General features: G+C 40.9%; 1 long non-coding RNA gene across 1 annotated transcript; it reads right to left on the minus strand.

The window, feature by feature from the left end:
* Positions 1 to 9,194: 9,194 nt before the first annotated feature.
* Positions 9,195 to 14,644, minus strand: LOC121154278. Its single transcript, XR_005883472.1, has 4 exons — positions 14,450 to 14,644; positions 13,670 to 13,801; positions 10,393 to 10,473; positions 9,195 to 9,440 (listed from the first exon to the last, which is right to left on the minus strand). It is a non-coding gene; the product is annotated as an uncharacterized LOC121154278 (long non-coding RNA).
* Positions 14,645 to 19,907: the final 5,263 nt, after the last annotated feature.

Genomic DNA, 19,907 nt, shown 5'->3' on the forward strand with positions numbered 1-19,907 from the left:
AAATTAGAGAGAAACATGATGTTGTAAAAACCACCTTGATTTGGAAGAAAACTCCAAAAAAACATGGACCGATACCTCATATCATAAGTTAAAATGAATTCTGGGTGGTTTAAATAACAATATGTAAAAGGCAAATTCATAAAGCAAATAGGAAAAAAGTGAAGACTCAGTGAAGAATTTCTTAAACAAAACCCAAAGAGAAAAAAATCATAAGAAGAAAATTTGATGGTATTTTACTACATCGAAATCAAAGACTGATGTTCAACCAAGCACACTATACCAGCACATTATATGACGATGGAATAGAATATATTTATAATGTATAAAACTAACATGCTTAGTTTTATAATATATAAAACTAACTAGTTTCTAGGGTGAACCAAGATTATTTAAAACTTAAAGGGAAAGAGAGAGGACATCTATTTTTTTTAATAGCTAAATACTATGAACAGGCAATTCATGAAAGAAACAAACAAAAACCAACGGCCCAGCATGAAACTTCACTTAGCTAATAACCTCCCCTTGCATGTGCCAGGATCCCATATGGGCTTCAATTCATTTCCCAGCTGTTCCACTTTTGATCCAGCTCTCTGCCTGGGAAAGCAGTCGAGGACAGCGTAAAGCCTTGGGACCCCGCACCCACATGGGAGACCCCTGAGGGAGCGCCTGGCTCCTGGCTTCAGAGTGGCTCATCTCTGGCCATGGCAGCCACTTGTATAGTTAACCAACAGGTAGAAGATCTTTCTGTCTCTCCTTCTCTGTGTAAAAATCTGCTTTTCCAGTAAAAATAGATAAATCTATAAAGCAAACACCAAAAAACTAGCAAATATGTTTCCATTAATACAATCTCCCTCTCTTCCTCCAATATATCACATTCTTTTGTATTAGTCTTTCCCAGTATTGCCTCTTAAGTCCTTTTTCCCTAAAGCTCCCTATGCCTGACTCCTTACTATTTAGGTCTCAGTTTAAATGTTGTCTTCACAGATTTCTTTCTTTCTGCCTTATTTTATTTTCATCATACATTTATTACTCACTGACATTCTTCTCTACTGCTAATTAACAACTTTTTCACCAGAAAGTCAGACTCTGAGAGTAGGATATTCACAGATCTTATTTTACCCTATGCCCAGTGCCTGACACACAACTGATGTTCAGTAAAATTTATTCAATATATGAATGTACAAAAAAGGTAATTCAATCATTGTTGCTGACATATGAGTTTTCCAAACAAGTATATGCAACTAATCCAAGGGCTAATTAGTGGAATCTTGCAAAGCAGCACCAAGCATCAGATGGAGAACTGGATACGATGATCATTTAACATACTCCTAAAAATATTTTATGAATCAGAGGTCCACAATTCCCTTTGATCCCTTTGTTTTGATCACACTGACCAGATCCCATTATTCGAGTTAAACAGACAAGGCCAATTTGAAACCCAACCCCTTTTATTCTGAATGCCATCATCAGAGGGGCGCTGGTGTGAATTCCGTGCCCAGGAGGTGGTGTCTGTGCTGAATTTCCCAGCAGGCAGGACTATTCTAACCATGAGTTTTTGGAAATCAAGGTCACTGACATTCACTTCCCATTGAAATCCTAAGGCGTGGCCATCACCACATGATAATAGAAAATTATTTTATGCAAATCAGGCCTCATGAGTTTGTTATAGGAGGAATAAAGACAGTCTGGAGACCATGCCTGACATTTCAGTTAAATAGAAAGGACTTGGTTTCACAAATTGTTGAATTTTTTCAGCTGAGCACTTACATGCTTGGCCAATCTGTCACGCTGCTTCTCAGCATGCCATGAGATTCATAATGATCCATTTATGTAACTTTTGTTTACCCAGTGTAAGATGAGCCTTGTCCCTGTGGATTTGCAGGGATGTCTGTTTACAAGACTTTGTTGTGGTTTGTTCTAACTTAGAAGAAGAGTTAAATGAAGCATAATGCTAAATCTTAGTGCAAAACATTTCTCTGGCTTTATGTGACTGCTTTACTTTTCCACTTCATTGCTGAACCCAGTCAGTAACTTTGATATATTTTACATAATGTTCTAAACTAAGCAAGCACCCTCCTGAATGCTGTAATGTTGTCAGGAATTCTTAATACAATTTCAACCTACTTCTTATTTTTAATCTGTGGCATAGAGAGATTTTTTTCATCCATAAGTTCATTCCCCAAAATGGCCACAATGACTAGGGCTGAGCCAGGCCAAAGTCAGAGAATTCTTCAGGTCTTTCACATAAGTAGCAAGAGCCTCTATTTTTCCCAGGCTATATCAGGGAACTGGATCAGAAGTGGAGTAGGGTCCAGGCATGGTAGCCTAGCAGCTAAATTCCTTGCCTTGAATGCGCCAGGTTCGCATATGGGTGCCAGTTCTAATCCCAGACACCCCACTTCTCATCCAGCTCCCTGCTTGTGGCCTGGGAAAGCAGTCAAGGATGTCCCAAAACCTTGGGACCCTGCACCCTCATGGGAGACCTGAAAGCTACTGGCTTCAGATCGGCACAGCAATTGCAGTCACTTGGGGAGTGAATCATCGGACAGACGATCTTTCTGTCTCTCCTCCTCTCTGTATATCTGCCATTTCAATAAAAATAAATATATCTTAAAAAGAAGTGGAGTAGCTGGGGCACAGAATATGACTACAGATAACATTTTTAAAGAATACACCGTGACACCAGCCCCTGTTAACACCATTTTAAAGATGCATCTATGATGGCATGAATATCTATTTCAATGCTTTTAATTCAATCTTTATCCATTATAATTATCCATCCTGTTATCATGCTTATCAATAGAATATTATTAAACACTTTCTTCTGATTAAATCATTCAATGACTCATAGATCATGCAGTGGCATCATTTTCTTCAAGAAGGTTCTTGATTTTCATTTCTTCAGCTACACATTAGTCATTTAATAGCATGTTGTTTAATTTCTTGGTGTTGTTAATTTCTTTTTTCTCCCAGATGTTGAGTTTGTTTTGTGGCTCTTCATTTAAGGGGATGTATAGTAGCTGTGTAATGGAGACTGCCATATCTAGTAACATGTCATTTAACTTCATGACATTGTAAACTTCTATTTTCTTTCTATTGTATCATGACTTTTCATTTAAGGAAACGTACAGTAGTTGTGAAATGGAGACTAAGATCCAGATGTGAGGATGCAGTGTAGTGTGCATTTCTGCTTCCAGACAAAGATGGACTTACAATGAAACTGTTCACTATATCTTGACAATAGGATGCTGGACTCTCTGACATTCTCCATGCCTGCAATGATGGACATATGTCTGAGTATGAAGAACTATATGTTAGTAATGATATAGAGGAACTAGGTGGGGGGAGGGAATTGGGGAGGGGATAGGGGAATATGGAACTGTATCACAAAATGATAGCAATAATAATAAAATGAAAAAATATTTTTTAAAAATAAAAGGGTTCCTAATAACAAAAAATAGAATATTATTTTCTATATTATTTTCTGACTTGTTATATCTTCCTAAAAGATAAGCACTTTTGATTTTTGCAAATTGACATTGCATCCAGGAATATTGCTGAATATTTGCATTTGTTCTAATATACTGCATGTGGATAGATTGGTTTTTACCTCTTTTGCTTCAATCCTCCTATTTACTAAACATTTTAAAAATTTTAGCCCTTGAGCCAGAATCTCCTTTTCTTTATTTAAAAAGCAATCCTAAACAGCGGTTTTCACTGCAGTAAACTATATGGTGCATGTAGAACAATAAAAGGAAATGAGGAAGAACTCTATCTTGCAGTGGAATAATCTCTGGCTTATATCCATGTCACTGAGTAAAAGGCATGTTACAAAACAGTGTTTATAATGCTCTTCCATTTACCCAAAAAGAAGAGATAGAAGCAGGGAGAATTTGTTCCCCCAAAACAGCCAGGATTTGAGCAAGCTAGAGCCATTTTTAGCAGTTGCTTTACCTGGTACTCCAGCTTCTTAATTATTATCTTTTCATTCAACTGAATGCCTTGTCCACTGAACCCATGGTTCAACTCTTACATAACTGGGCTGTCTATTCAGAACCAAGTTGCCTTTCTGTGTATACTTTGTGTTATCAATATAATTTAATTTGATATTTCTTTGAAGGTATTCATTAAAGTTATCTTAAAATCTTCATCTATGGCTTATATTAATTGATTTCTGGAGTACAGGTCATTTAAGTGGTGTTCTTTCAAACAAGTTGGTCTCCTGCCAAAATGTTGATATTTTTTGCCTCTGAGTTCATTTTCCCCTGGTAATCAGAGTGGGAGTGAAAGCCTGGGCTCCTGTTTATGTCATTCCTCAGGAGTTGTGGGGAGAGTATCTGTTTCACATCTTTCACCTTCAACAGGTGACCTTGAACCTCACACCAGATTACTGCTCAAGATGCATAAACCTTGACCTTCAAACATCTCCACTGAAAAATGTTTTTCTCTGTAATGCAATTTTCCAATCCTGCAAGCATGGAGGAGATGGGAGAGAGTAGGGAATACACAAAGTCTTAATCATCTGCCTGCCCCATTGTTTTCTGCTCCTCACTGCTGGCAATCACCATGCTGTTAACCCATAGCCCCTGGACACCCAAGGCTGGAGCTGTTACATTTCAGTTCTACATAACAACAAAGACATCCGTGATCCACCCTGGAGAACAGAGAAAGAGCATAATTCAAAGCTCCCCCGCACCCCATCCTAGTAGAGCCCGACTTTCTTCTTTTCCTTCCCCTACCATCTCTAGGGTTTCTTACACATTTGTTTTTCAACTTACCTTGAACTTTCATAGCATCTTTACAGTCCACAGAGCCAGCAGCTGGCCCAATTCATCCTCTTGCCTGCTACTGTTCCCTACCAGCACTAGTCTCATTTGACTTAATGGCTTTTGAAGCTTTACAAATTTTCTACATTTCAATTGTGCCCCTTCTACCCATTGACAATTTAATCTTGGGCAACTCAATGAAATTTCTACAGTATTTACTTTAAAAAAAACCCATCTCATATAATATCTGTGAAAACCAAATGAGGTGCCATGCACAATCAGCTATGAAATATGCTGCACAAAGTGTGCAATAATTGTGGTAGGCATTATGGCTCAATAGGCTAATTCTCCACCTTCAAGTGCTGGCATCCCATATGGGTGCCAGTTTGTGTCTTGGCTGCTCCACTTCTGATCCTGTTTCCTGCTTATGGCCTGAGAAAGCAGAAAAGAATGGCTGAAGTTCTTAGAACCTTGCACCTGCATGGGAGACCTGGAAGAAGCTTCTAGCTCCTAATTTCAGACTGGCTTAGCTCCATTTGTTGCTATCATTTAGGGAGTGACCCAGCAGATGGAAGATCTTTCCCTCTCTATCTCTTCTTCTCTCTGCAAATATCCCTTTCAAATAAAAATAAATCAATTAAAAAAAACTTTTTAAAAAGTGTGCAATAATGGACAGGGAGCACAGTCAAGCTATTAACCAGGTTTTGATGCTTAACAAACTATCCCAAAGCTTAGGAACCTAAAACAATCACAATTTGTTCAGCTCCTGTTTTTGTGGGTTGACATTTCGGGCTGGACTCAGCTGAGTGGTTCTGGGAATTGGCTACTGCCAGAGCCAAAGAGGTAACTGGGCCATGCATTGCTCTTCAACCAGCAGGGCAACCCAGGCTTGTTCACACGGCAGCAGGCTGGCTTCCCAGGGTGAGAACAGAAGCATGTGTGGTTTTTTGAGGTCTAAGCTCGGAACTGGCACAATGTTGCTTCTGTTCCATGTGACTAGCCAAAGCAAGTCACGAAACTAACCCAGGTTCTTCCTCTTGATGGGAGGAGGTGCAAAGTCACTTTCGAAAGCCCAGATACAGCGAGAAAGGCGATCTGTACCCACTTCTGCAGTCCACAGTCAGGAGAGTCCAGGGAGATAGATTGCCTGGGTTTGAATGCAGGAGCCACTACGTGTGTGAATATGGGTCATTAGTTCACCTTTCCATGCCTCAGCCTCTCCTGTTAGATGCGGATCATTTTAACACATACCCCACAGACTCTTCCATGAAACAGAGTTGACAAGTATGCAGCACTTTGAGCAGGGACTGATACAGAAAGCCTATTCAAACGTACTTCAAAGAATTTGTGGAAAATGCATATTATAAAAAAAAAAAAACTACACCTGGATTTTGGGGTGAATTCAGTTTACAACAATCCAGTATATATTGTAAGAGTAAATAGAAGAAACAAGCATCAAGCCTTCGACCATAAAGTAATGTAAAGAAGGGGAAATGTTGATTGCTCTATTATGGTCAGTACACTTTGTATACACACATTGAAATGTAACACTGTAGCCCAGAAGTATGGACAGTTATTGTCAATACAAACAGTTTTAAATCAAAAGCTGTTATAGTAACACGTTTCTAAAAAGATTTCATGTGAAAATATGCGTCATTAAGTAACCAAACAGGGGATCTGATTTTTGTGTGTCACAATGACCTTTTAATTCCATTTTTCCATGAACATTTCGAAGCACCCTCAAACGCATTAGCTGGGTTGGTTTTGTTTTAGGTGTTTATCTTTTTAAAGCATACATTCCTCTTGCCTCTTGACTTCCCAATCTGTGCTCATCATGTTCCATCCTGGGGCAAGGAATGAATCCCTATCAAACCATCCCTTTCCCAATCAGAATTCTCCCCATTCTTCGAGCCGCTACTCAAATACCTCCTTCTCTCAGAAATCTCCCCTGGTCCTTTCCATCAGCACTATTTTTTATTCCACCTGCAGTCCAGTAGCAGTCTCTGTCTCTACAAGAGCATCATCATGTTCTGTCATGCATAGACTACACATTCATTCAGTCAAAAGTCAAGGAATCTAACTATGCTCAGGCATTCAGCATAGGCTGCAAGCAAAGATACACCAAGTGGCCGGGCCTGGCAGCCTACCATGGAGGTGCATGCTGTGTGTCTTTGCACATACTGGCTCTTCTAGATGATATCTCCTGAAGCCTCATTCACTTCTTTACCTTTCACAAACCCAAGCCACAGTAGGCACTCAGTCACTCACTGGACTGAAGGATACTGAATTTGATTAGATGCTCAAATGTTATCAACCTGATAGTGTCTCAGTTGGGTCACTAGTTTATTCTCTTGTTGGTTGCCTGTGAGCAGGAAGAGCCAAATTGCCTTTGAATCTTTAACAATGGCCTGTACCACATCATGACCTCAAACTCTCCCTATGCCATGTCTTAGATGAACATGTGCATGTTCTTTTTCCCCAGCTGAGGCCAGAATGGTCGGCTCCCAGAGCAGGTGGAATCTCTGCAAATGAAGGTGCCACTATTCGCTTTGAACTGCTTCCCATAAGGTAAAATGTGTATCCATGACTCAGTGCTATTATAGGCCTATGTTGTGCCTGAAACATGACTGAGCTGTGACTCAGAAAATAACCTTGCAAACTCAGTCATAGAGTTTTATGAGTGTTTTGAGTCAGTACAACACAAATTAAGAACAAACTGAATCACAACATCAATGTATAAAAACTAATACAGTGGACCTGGTGTGGTAGCTCAGTGGCTAGAATCCTCACTTTTACACACCGGGATCCTATATGAGTGCTAGTTCATGTCCTGGCTGTTCCACTTCCCAGCCAGCTCCCTGCCTGTGGCCTGGGAAAGCAGTCGAGGACAGTCCAAATCCTTGGGACCCTGCACCCGCGTGGGAGACCCAGAGGAGGCTTTTGGCTCAGGAAGGGCTTACCTCCGCCACTGCAGCCACTTGGGGAGTGAACCAGCAGACGGAAGATCTTTCTCTGTTTCTCCTTCTCTCTATGTATCTGCTTTACCAATTTAAAAAAAGAAGCTAATAAAGCTCTGATTTTCTCCATAATAGCTATTAAAATACACACACACACACACACACACACACACACACACACACACACACACACACATTTTTGTGGGTGGATCGGAGCACAAATGTACATATCTGAGACTCCAGCATGGGAACAGCTGTTGTTGTTACTCACGTGTAGCGAAACAGGGAAGGAGAAATAGACCAGTGAAGGAGTTAACTGAGATCACGTGGTTATACTGCACAAACACCAATGATTGTGAGTGTGAATGAGTGTGTGTAGAGGGAGGGAGAAATAGAGACAGAAGAAAATCAGGGTGGAGAATATCTACCAAAAAAAAGGAACTGACTGAAGGCAAGTTTAAGCTAGCCCAGTGTCTTTGCGGGCTCAGTACTAAGGAAAGGTCATGAACTTTCTTTACTAGGGAAAGTTTACTGTACTAAGGAAAGTTCAGAACTTCAGAAATTTCATAGAAAAATAGAATTAAAAGCTAAATGAAAAAAAAAAAAAGATAAATGTATTTTGTTGCAAAACCCCGAAATCCACATACAGGATTTGAATCACTTTTTGAAGACGCCTTGTGTAACTTCCCAGAAGATTCAGTTCAAGGCCTTTGGGATTTGGAATCTCAGAACCCCCAGAGTTTCTTGGAGTAGACAGAAAGTGTTTCTCAGCTAACTGCCAGGGCTTCCTGTGCTGCACAGAACATGGTACAAGATTCAGATTCGACTTTCAGGATAAGCAGATAGCCAAGTGGCAAGCCATCTGCCACGTTTGGTACAAGTGTTTAGGGCAAAATTTCTGTTTCAAAGACAACAAAGCAAATCTGAAGGCAGTCTTACAAATCTTGTGGAGTGGATGTTTGCAACCCAACTGGGGAAGTGTGGAGCCTCCAAGGTAATACAATCTTAACTGACCACTGTTCTTTCCCAGCTGTCAATAATAGGATCCAGTAACAGGATTTACTGCTTGTCACAGTTAAAGCATTTGTTTTCCAAAATTTTTATTTCAACATTGCCATCTAGTGTCCAGTTCTCTGTTTTACCAAGCCTTGGGATTTTTGTTTAAAGCATGATCAATATTGTTGCCCTGGAAAGATATCTATGAAAAAAGATGTGTGCTGCATAATTTCCTTCTTATGGACTGTGTGCACGTATTGTATAAACTTTTTGGATGTTTGTGTGATAATGACGCGCTCTGCTCTTGTGTTTGCATTAGGCTCACTGGCTAATAATCCATCTGCCCTTTCAAATACCCCTAAATTGATCATAAATGCCAAGATCCTTTTTCACAGTATTACACAATAAACCACCACATTCGTAGAATCTAAGGATTAGTATGTAGACCATTCTACTGCCTAACAGCTTGCCAATCTTACACCTTTTTATTTTCTTACTTATTTATAATCAAAAGCTTTAAAATATGTACCTGTATGAAACTGGTTTCATGACATCAACAGTGAGTACTTGGCCAGGTGTTGCTAGTTAGCGAGTAACCATATTTCACAAGAAGATCCAAAATTCTCTTTGTGCAAGAGTAGATTCAAAAACCTCTGGAGAATTCTGAGGTTAGAGGGCCACATGTTTCTGGACCGTGAACTATCTTCCACTAAACCAGGACCTAGATGGGAAAGATAGAAACAGGTTAAGGCTGGAGGGTAGAATGTGGCACCTGGGTGCATAAAGAACAAAGAATAAGGTAAGACAAATTCAAATAAAAAAGTCAATACACATGAAATAGCTACTGAATAGCCATGTAATCAAGACCTTAGGGAAGGTGTGGATTTCTATCACACCAGAAAATTCTCTCCTGCCCATTTCCAATGACTCCCATACCAGCAAAAACAACCATTTTTCAGGTTTCTCTTTCCACAGATTACTTCGCAGGATTTGGAATTTCACATGAGTAGAGTCGAACAATATGTACTCTTCTGTTTCTGCCTTCTTTCATCTCACATAATGTTCTTGAGATTTATTTCTGTTACCACATGTATCATTTTAGTAATGTGGTGAGATAATCTTTCAGATAATACATTTGTGAAGTTTGTTTTTCTCTTTTTCAGCAAGGAAGTTACCAGAAAACTTAGATTCACTGAGAAAATCTTCCCTTTGAGAAGGAATAACATTGCTTCCTTCCTTGAAAAGTTACTGCCCATAATTTCACATGGAAACATTTACACATCTTGAAAGCATCCTGCTGAGAAGGTGATTACCTTCACAGCACCTGAAGTATTAAGGGTCCCTGAGCAGGATGGTGGTCTTGGTGTGGGGGAGAGGGGGCTTAAGTTATGTTTTGAGGGTTGAAAATTTGAAAACTGCTTAACTGCAAAGGGCATGGTCCCCTGGGTAAGAAAGGAAGTCGGTGGTTTCCACTTATGTAGATACTTAAACCAGTCCTGTTTAAATGTCTAGGTCTAAGGGACACTTCTAAGAATGACTGTGTATAAATCCAAATGCTAAATGCCAGGGACTACAACATGTCTGGCCAAATTTTTGCAGAGTTGAGCCATTCATTCATTCACTACCAAAGAACCACATGAGCCTTGTTTAGATCTGAATGAGCATACGCTCACTCCAGAAAGGAGCAGCATCCTTCGTCAGGCCTTGGGAGAGCTCTAGGAGATCCTGGAGCACCAGCTTTTCCACAGCACCATCTGCTGGGGCGAAATGGCAGAGTCTGTCAGATCAGCTGGACAAAAGCGGCAATCAACCACTCTGACTTGCTAAAGGGTTCTAAACTGATACAGAGGGAAAGGGAGCATCCTTAAGGGAAAGAACTTCTTAATAAAAAAGACAACAAGTTCCAGAGTAATTGACTGATAAAATGAAAAATCATGCAAACTGTGCCCACATTTTTAAAGTATGATTTGAAATGTATATATTTGGAAAGCAGACAGAGACAGAGGAAAAATTTCTGCAATCCACTGGCTTACTCTCCCAAATGCCTGAAAAGTTCCAGGCTGGGTTGGGACCAAAGCCAAGAACCAGGGCTTCAACCCAGCTTTCCCACATCGGTGGCAAAAAAACAATTATTTGAGCCATCATGCTTGTCTTGCTGGGTCTCCATTAGCAGCAAGCTGGAGTCAGGAGCCAGAGCTGTGACTCAAACCCAGGTACTCCACCATGAGACTCCAGCATCTTCACCACCCAATTAAACCCCTATGTTTAAATTTTTGATTAACACATCATGATTATACATACATACGGGATACAACGTGATGATTCTAAAAATACATACAGCTTATAATAATTATGTCAGGACTTTGATCATTTATTTCCATTTCCTTATATTGCTTTTTTGAAAAAAGATTTATTTATTTTTGTTGGAAAAGCAGATCTACAGAGAAGAACAAGAGAGAAAAAGATCTTCCGTCTGAAGATTTACTCCCCAAATGGCCACAATGGCTGGAGCTGCGCCGATCTGAAGCCAGGAGTCAGAAACCTCTTCCAGGTCTCCCACATAAGTGCAGGGTCCTAAAGCTTTGGACCATTCTCAACTGCTTTCTCAGGCCCCAAGCAGCAAGCTGGATGGGAAGTAGAGCAGCCAGTACACAAACCCATATGGGATCCTTGTGCTTAAAGGCGAGGATTAGCCAGATGAGTTATAGAGCCAGGCCCTCCATTTCCTTACATAAAGTGTGGAAAGCTTCAAACTCCTCTCTTCTAGTCCTTCATAAAACAAACTTGTGTTCTTGTGCACTACAGCAACTTTGCTATGCTTTAGGACACTAGAACTCATTCCCTCTACTGTGTGTGTAGCTTTGATTCCCTTCTTTTAGGTGGCAGTTTATATCCATGACGACTGGTAAGTTACTTCATGCTGCCTTTGTTCTAGGACTGTCTACACAGCCAACAGAGAAACCCTGGTAACTTAAGATAAAGATGCAGGGGTTATACTATGTAACTTGAAATAGTCTTAAGGCAGAGTATGAGGCACACCAGCACCCTCCGAAAACAGGGCACCCTAAGTGTTCCACAGGAGCACTGCTTTGGTGCGCTCAGAACCCGATGAATCCTCATTCTTTTTTTTTTGAAGGAAAGGAAACAGATGCACAAGGTTCACCCAGCCAGTGGCAGATCCAGGACTGCACTTGCAGCACCTCCTTCAGCACCCTGGGCTGCTCTGTGCTCACAAGGCCGGTGGTGTCCTCCAGAAAAGATCTCCAGTCCGACCCTGCACATGCCGATCTTATTGTGAACTCCATTTTATCCAGGGCTTTAGAAAAAGCTTTAGATGAAGAACTCTATGTCTCCCAGTGCTTACTAGATCACCATATTAGTAATTCTAGCTGGCATAATCAAATAGTCTCCCAGGTAGCAGGTCTGGAAAACAACTAGTATTGAAGCTCAGAATTCATTCTCAAATTCCCAAGGCCTAAAAGCATTCTCTGGCAGGCTTGTGCTCTCTCTAGTTGAGGACCATCAACTGATTGCATGTGATCCTACTTGCCAAGATGGAGCAAAACAGCAATGCTTAAATCTCATCATTTTCTTGAGTTCCAAAAAAGCCTCCATGAGTCCAGACAAAAATTGTATTATAAAAGTTAAAAGTGATCCATTACAATTGAGTTGCCCTTTTAGTTTTCTTTCCACATTACTGATTTTATTACTGCAACAATGAGAGAAAATGCAAGCATTTGTATTTTACCACCCATGATAATTTATTATGGAAGCTAAAAATACAGACTCTCAATTCACATTTCTTCACATTCTTTTTAATTGATACATTACCATTTGATTTTGGTCCATGAAATTAAGAGAATATATCATTTCTGGGCAACCACTCTAAAAGCGAGGGAGGAATTTTTGTGCTTGTACTAGTCCTATGTTGTGGAAGCTCCTCTTGCCTAGATCCAAGAGGACAATCTAAGGCAGATCCATATGAACCCATAACATAAACAAAGAGCAAATCTTGCTTGTTTAAGGCAATAGGATCTGAGGCTGTTCATTATAACAGCAAACATAGCCTATCCTGATTGAAATAAGCCTCAGCTTCCTTGTTTATTAAAACAGAGGCACAGAGCCCCGGTGTGTTAGCATAGCAGCTAAAGTTCTCGCCTTGAATGTGCCAAGATCCCATATGGGCGTCAGTTCTAATCCCGGCTGCTCCACTTCCCAGCCAGCTCCCTGCTTGCGGCCTGGGAAAGCAGTCAAGGACCCAAAGCCTTGAGACCCTGCACCAGGGTAGGAGACCCGGAGGAGATTCCTGGCTCCTGGCTTTGGATCGGCGCAGCACTGACCGTTGCAGTCACTTGGGGAGTGAATCTTCAGACGGAAGATCTTCCTCTCTGTCTCATCTCTCTGTATATCTGCCTTTCCAATAAAAATAAATAAATCTTAAAAAAAATTAGAAGCACAAATATAATATCCTTAAGATGTGGGAAGTTTAAGTAATATGAAACATTTTATTAGTTAATTAAGTTTATTTGTTAGAAAGGGAAAAAGAGAGTGGCTGGTGACATGGCATAGCAAGCTAAATAACCCTCTTCGCTCAATGCTAGCATCCCATGTCGATGCTTGTTTGAGTCCCAGCTCCTTCACTCCCAATCCAGTGCCCTGCTAATGTGCCTGGGAAAGTAACAGAAGAGGGCCCAAGTGGTTGTGCCTCCTATGGCCATGTGGGAGATGCAGAGTAAACTCCTGGCTCCTGGCTTTGGATTGGTCCAGCTCTGGCTGTTGTGGCTATTTGGGGGTTGAAACTGGATGGAAGATTCTCTCTCTCCGTGTAATTCTGCTTTTCGAATAAAAAGAAAATAAATCTTTTAAAATTGAGAGCTATATGGAGGAAAGAAAGTGGCAAGGGAGAATCCCACATCATCCAGCTTTGTATTAATACAACCAGTTTCTCACCTGGAAGTTCAGTCACAAGTAGAGGTCATAGGTCTGTTATTAAGCTCTGCAAATTCGGGTTTCCAAACACAGCTGTCCTTCCTTATCATGGGCTCATTTTCAGCGGCTTCAGAGACCTGTACTCAACACAGCCTAAAAATATGAAATGAAAAGCTCTAGGAAAAAACTCAAAAGCTTTAAATTGCACGCTGCTCTGAACAATGTGAGGGAATCACACACCAATCTACTCATTCTCTCCAAGACATACCTTATCCTTTTGTCCAGGGTATACGTGTTGTATATGTTACCATAAACTAATCACCTGGCAGCTGCCTTGGTATCACAGTGCCCGGGTTCAAGTAATCCTTACGTAACAGCATTACATTTTGCCTCACTTCTTACCACACAGGCACTGTATCATCTCCTATAACCAAAAGAAAAATGAGTACAGAACAATGTTGAGAGAGGAAGCACAGTCACATAATTTTATTCCAATACATTTTTTAAACTGTTCTGTGACTATCAATTATTGTTAATGGATTGCTATGTCTAATTAGTATTGTAGTATTATAAAGAAAAAAATGTGTATTTACAGAGGGTTATTTACTATCCATTACTTTCAGACATCCACTAGATGTCTTGAAGTAGCTCCTGCGGAAAGACGTGGCTACCACACAGCTATTGGCCTCAATGTTTGTGTTAGCATGAGGGTGAGCATGATTTTCTGTGTTTTTCCCTTCTGTTTATTTTCCTTGTCATTTCTTAATAACATCCACTCTGATCACAGGAAATGTAACCTACCAATCTAGGCTTTCCAAACTGGAGCAGCAATTCCTCATCACGCTTCTTCGGAAGTTATTTGTTCTGGTCCATTTTAGTTGATGCCTAGAATGATACTTTCTGGGAAATAATGTATATTTAATGGGTCCATCATCAGGTAATGTCCTACATATCAAATCATCACTTACTTTTTTAAAAAAAATTTTTAATTAGTCACTTACATGAAAGGGAAACAGATTTCATGTACTTTATACATAGAGTTTTAAGGACATAATTGCCGGAGTCCAGCTCCAGCTGAGTTCAGAGCTCGAGAAGGGTGCGTGGAGTCGTGGAGTCGGCGATAAAGAAAGACACGGACACTGTCACTTGGTGTCTTCTTGCTGCCTCTTTGCTGCCTTCTTTTTTCAAGAAGAAGCTGTTCTTTTTATTTACTTAGACACATCACAAGCCTCTGCACAAGCATTTGATTTTTTATCTTTTACTTTAGAACTAAAACAGTATGCACAGATGTTCAATTAATTTTTACTTCATGGTCAACCAGGTGCTCTTAAAGATAATTCTGTAAGTTACTATAATCAGTTTCTTTAAAGTAAGCCATTATTCATTCTTCAGAAGTGGTCACTAGGTGACAGCCAGAACTCCAAGGCCAAGGCACAGATGGTTACCTACTAATTAGTAAAACATTCCTACTACATTTTATTTTCACAACTTTATCTATCACTTAATGGGAGAAGTACATCAAAAGAGGAAAAAACATAAGGATCTAAGACAAAAAGTTTCAAACATTAAATCCCCCTACGACTGCAGGCTCTACAACCTCATAAGCAATCAAACAATAATCAAAAGTATATCTCTGTGATGTTAATAGAATCATCCTATATTTCCTTTAGTTAAAAGATTATGAAAGCGGCTAAAGCAGCTACATTTTCTATGCTCTAAAGAGTTGCAAGGACAGGGTAACCTTTAAGGTCACAGTAACTATATTTTTGCCATAGCAGTTTCAGATCATACTCCCATCACTTCCATTAGTTTGTAAAACTCTTATTAAGCTGTTTTCCAGAAGGCATGCTATATGTCTGGGCCTGATTTCAGGGCAATGGGTAGGCACACAATAAGGGGTCCAGAAATGGCATGGGTTTAATTGTATTTTCAATTGTACTCCTGAGCGCAGTTAAAGGCCCACTCACCAAGACATCAATAACATTAACTCTTAAGCTCACAGTAGTTGCCAAAGCCATCTCACAGGGGCAAACAATGCCTCAGTAGATTACAGAATTCGTAGTGGGGTACTTGAGTGTCCATGCAAACAGGGGGTGAGACTGCGTCCAGGTGGTCAGAGAGAGATCCGCTGGGCCTTGCCAAACAGCTGGAAGCTCCCTAGGCCCTGCCAAGCAAGGAGCTGTTCTCTTCACACCTTCGTGTCATCCACACCCACTACAGGGACCCCAGCACATAATGATACTTCCCACGCTCCCTGCCTTGCTCCCACTCTTCTTATCATATATTACTCAATGTTAGGCTGGGCAGAGCAGGATGCTGGCCTGAGGCAGAGGAAGAGTGAGTCCAGGTTAGATCATCCTGCCCAGATCTCCTCAGGAATGTCTGGAATGCTCTGCAGGAACCACCCCCTAGACCTTTGTCTCAGCCCACAGCTACGAGTAACCCCTTCTGCCATTCCCCCAGCCTAAGATGTATGAAGGCCAATGCTGTATACCCTGGAGGTCATTTCCTTCACGCAGTCACCCCATCATGTAGAAGTGATTCTGGGCCATCTTCTCCCCTGACTAATAAGCTCTGTCTGAACTAAAAGTCTCTCTCTCAGTCACCTGCAAACTTAACACTCAAGTCAAAAGCAGAGGATTCATGAGTGTGAAATATGATAATGAGCATACTGTGGTACAATGGGATAAGCTACCACTTGGAACACCTATAGCCTGTATCAGAGTGGGCCTGGCTTTGGAGTTCCACTTCTGCTTTCCATTTAGCTTCCTTCTAACATGCACTGTGGAAAGCAGCACATGATGGGGCAAGTACTTGAGTCTCTGCAAGTCACAAGGGTAGATTCAGATAGAGCACGGGGCTTCCGGAGTGGGCTGGCCCAGCAGATGAAAATTTAGTTGTGTGTGTGTGTGTGTGCCTGAGAGAGAGAGAGGGAGAGAGAGAGACTCTGCCTGTCAAATAAAAATAAATAAACATAGAAACCAAAATCTGGTAGAAAACAACCAAAACATGGTTAACTGACAAATACAAATGCACTATACTGAGTTCCTGTTACTTTTAAGGCTTTATCCTTGGTGCAGTGTTGAACATAAAAGACAGTTGGTTCCTTAGCTTTCTTATTCCTTTAGGAAAATGTTTAAGTTGGTTTTTTTGTTGTTGTTTGTTTGTTGTTTTTTTTTTTTTTACTGGAAAGGCAGATTTAACAGAGAGGAGAAGCAGAAAGAAAGATCTTCCATCCATTGATTCACTCCTAAATGACTGCAATGGCCAGAAGTGGCTAATTTGAAGCCAAAAGATTCTTCAGGGTCTATCACATGGATGCAGGATGGTTTTCGGCCATCCTCTACTGCTTTCCCGGGCCATTAGGAGCAAGCTGGATGGGCAGCAGAGCAGCAGGCACACAAACTAGCACCAATACGGAATCGTGGGTGCCACAGGTAAAAGCTTAGTCTACTACACAACAGTGGTAGCACCCTGTTTTATATATTAAAACCTAAACCAATTTTTGAGAGCTATATGGACAATCTTCCAGAATTAGTGACTTCTCCATTGCTCAGGAAATATGTTAAATGAAGAAATGAGTAATATTGCTGCCAACCAACAATTCCAGCATTATCCCCATTTAGCTTTTATGTAACTACTCTATCATATCTTATTTTGCCTATGGTATTTTATAAAGAAGAGACTGAAGTCCTAGTTACTTGTATACAATTTTTTAAATGTCACATAATAGAACCAAAATGGACACTTTTGAAAGTGTTTCCACTTTCAAAAAATAAATGCAAATGAAATATAGTGCACCTGTATTCTCAATCAGGATCACTGGTCTGTTAAGTTGTTAAGGGGAAAAAAATTAAGACTGTGCAAAAAATGCTAAAAATGTATCACCAAAGTATGTGTCTGAAATGTGAGATGTCATTGAGTATTTCTAATTTCTTGGCTTTCTTGGAATGAACATTCTCCTTTACAACATCAAAACGTAGTGTTTGACTCTTACATTCAACTCCCCTACACATTCTGAGGAATGCAGCATAATTCTAGTAGGAGATGATCTATTTGTATCACTTGAGTGGGACAAGGGGCAAAGTCCTCTGGGCATTCTACAGAGGGAAAGAAACTTTCATCAAGATAGGAGGAAGTGAAGATGAGCTGAAACTTGATTGCAGCAAGCATTAAATGAGCAAAGAGGAAGGGGAAGAGGAATGGTGTGCCTGAGGAGCTGTGCCTGTAAGGGCTCAAGGGCAGAATGCAGGGAAGCATGTGAGCATAGTCCACAGAGGGGGCTTGTTGACTGGCTTTGTGCAAGCTCTGTGACACCAGACCTGGAAGCTAGGAAGAAAGCCAGTTAGGTCCAGCTTGGACCTCATTCTGAGAGAAACACAGAGCTGCTGAAGGTTCCTGAACCCACCAAGGATATTTCAGAAAGATTCCAGTGACTGGGAGAACCATGTGGGATGTGAAGAATGATAGGACTATATAGAGATTGAAACAAACTCAAAATAGCTAGAAGGTATAATGGTTCATTTTCTTGTGTCAATTTAACTAGGCCAAGGGTTGTTCAGAAAGTTGGTAAAACATTAGCCAGGGTCTATCTGTGAATGTTTCCAGAAATGCTAGCATCTGAATCCTTATACGATAAAGAAGACCCGCCTTCTCTAGTGTGAGTGGGCAGCACCTAATCCATTGGGAGGGTGCAGGAAAGATGCCTTTGCCCTGCCTTCTTGAACTGACCCAGTGATCTTATCCCCAAATACGGCATCAATGTCCTCAGGTCTTCAGTCTCAGATGAGCACTTACACCATTGGCTCTGGTGGTTCTCCAAGTTTGCAGGTTTAGACTGAAACTATACTACCAACTTCCTTTGGCCTCTAGGTTGCAGATGGGTTATTGCAGGACTTAACCAGGTTCCATAATTACGTAAACCAATCCCTCAACAATAAATGTCTTTATACATACCTTTGTCAATAGCCCATTGCTTCTGTTTCTCTGAGGAACCCTAACACAGAAGGCTGTAAGACCAAGTGTCTCCTCAAACCCTAGCTACTTTGCTTTCTAGGAGACTGGCAGGTAGAGAACCCCAATCCCTATATACAGACTTCCACCTTTTTCCTGATCTAACCTACAGTCCTCCTGTTCTGCTCTGCTTATGTTAGATGAGCCATGAGTTTGACCATGTTCCTATGCGATAACTGAAGAGTTACTAAGATGACATAATGTGTTCACCAGCCAAGCTTCACTCACAGCTGAACCAAATCTGGCTGCTCTAGCAAACCTCACTTTATTTGGATGAAGGACCAAGCCTTGATTCTTTCCTTCAATCCTTCAAACTGACAACAGGGATGAAGAAAGTACTGTATACCAATTGAGTTCAAGTGCAGGTATCATATGCATTCAGTCCATGAAGGCCTACAGGAATGCTTAAGAGATGTGTAGGGCCTGAAGACAGATTCTCTGAAGCTGCTGCCATCAGTTTTCTGGGAGTAGCAATTCCTCAAGGAAGTGTGCCTCCAGGAGTTAGGATGATGGAGTTTGGGTGCGGACGTGTGTTTCTCCCACCTAAAAGTATGTGGCATGAACTAGTAGGCTTTTCATGATGACCAAGGTAACTTCTCACATGACTTCCTAAGACCAAAGCAAGTGAGGAATCGGAAAGGACAGTCACCAGGCAGATCGTAACGTCCAAGGTCAGGGAGAGTGAGATGGCATGGGAAGTCCAGCTAGGAGCATGGAAATATGTCTGGGTCATACCTCGTGTACGGACATGCCTCCCCGCAGAGAGTCAGTCAGTGACAAAAACCAAGTGACGACTCTACAGAGCCATCTCAATGCCTGTTTGTGGTTACTTCGAGCCAACAGTTGTTCAGATGGCTTGTATATATTTTATTGAGATCAATTCTCCTGCCCTTTCAACCTAAATTGCCTTCTCTAAAGTGCTGATATTTTTAAAGCTACGATTGCTAGAAGATAACATTTAAACCAAGGAACAAAGTACATGGTAAAGCGTTTGAACCCTGGGAGAAGAAATCTTGCAACATGAACTCCTACAGGTTTACAGATTCATGCATGGAAGGGCAGGCACCATTTTGCTGTTCTGCAGGGCTTGCTCCCCCAATTGACCATTGCTATATTGCCAGACTTCTCCAGACACCCTTTGTACCGCTACTGGAGAACTGCATGTTCAGCATTACCTAATTCCCCTTATAAATCTCTTGCCTTTTAATCAGCTAAGTGGCTATCTGCCTGAATTTCCCTGATTTAT

Source organism: Ochotona curzoniae, unplaced genomic scaffold, assembly GCF_017591425.1.
Source record: "Ochotona curzoniae isolate NIBS_2020 unplaced genomic scaffold, NIBS_Ocur_1.0 contig_2723, whole genome shotgun sequence".
NCBI lineage: Eukaryota > Metazoa > Chordata > Mammalia > Lagomorpha > Ochotonidae > Ochotona > Ochotona curzoniae.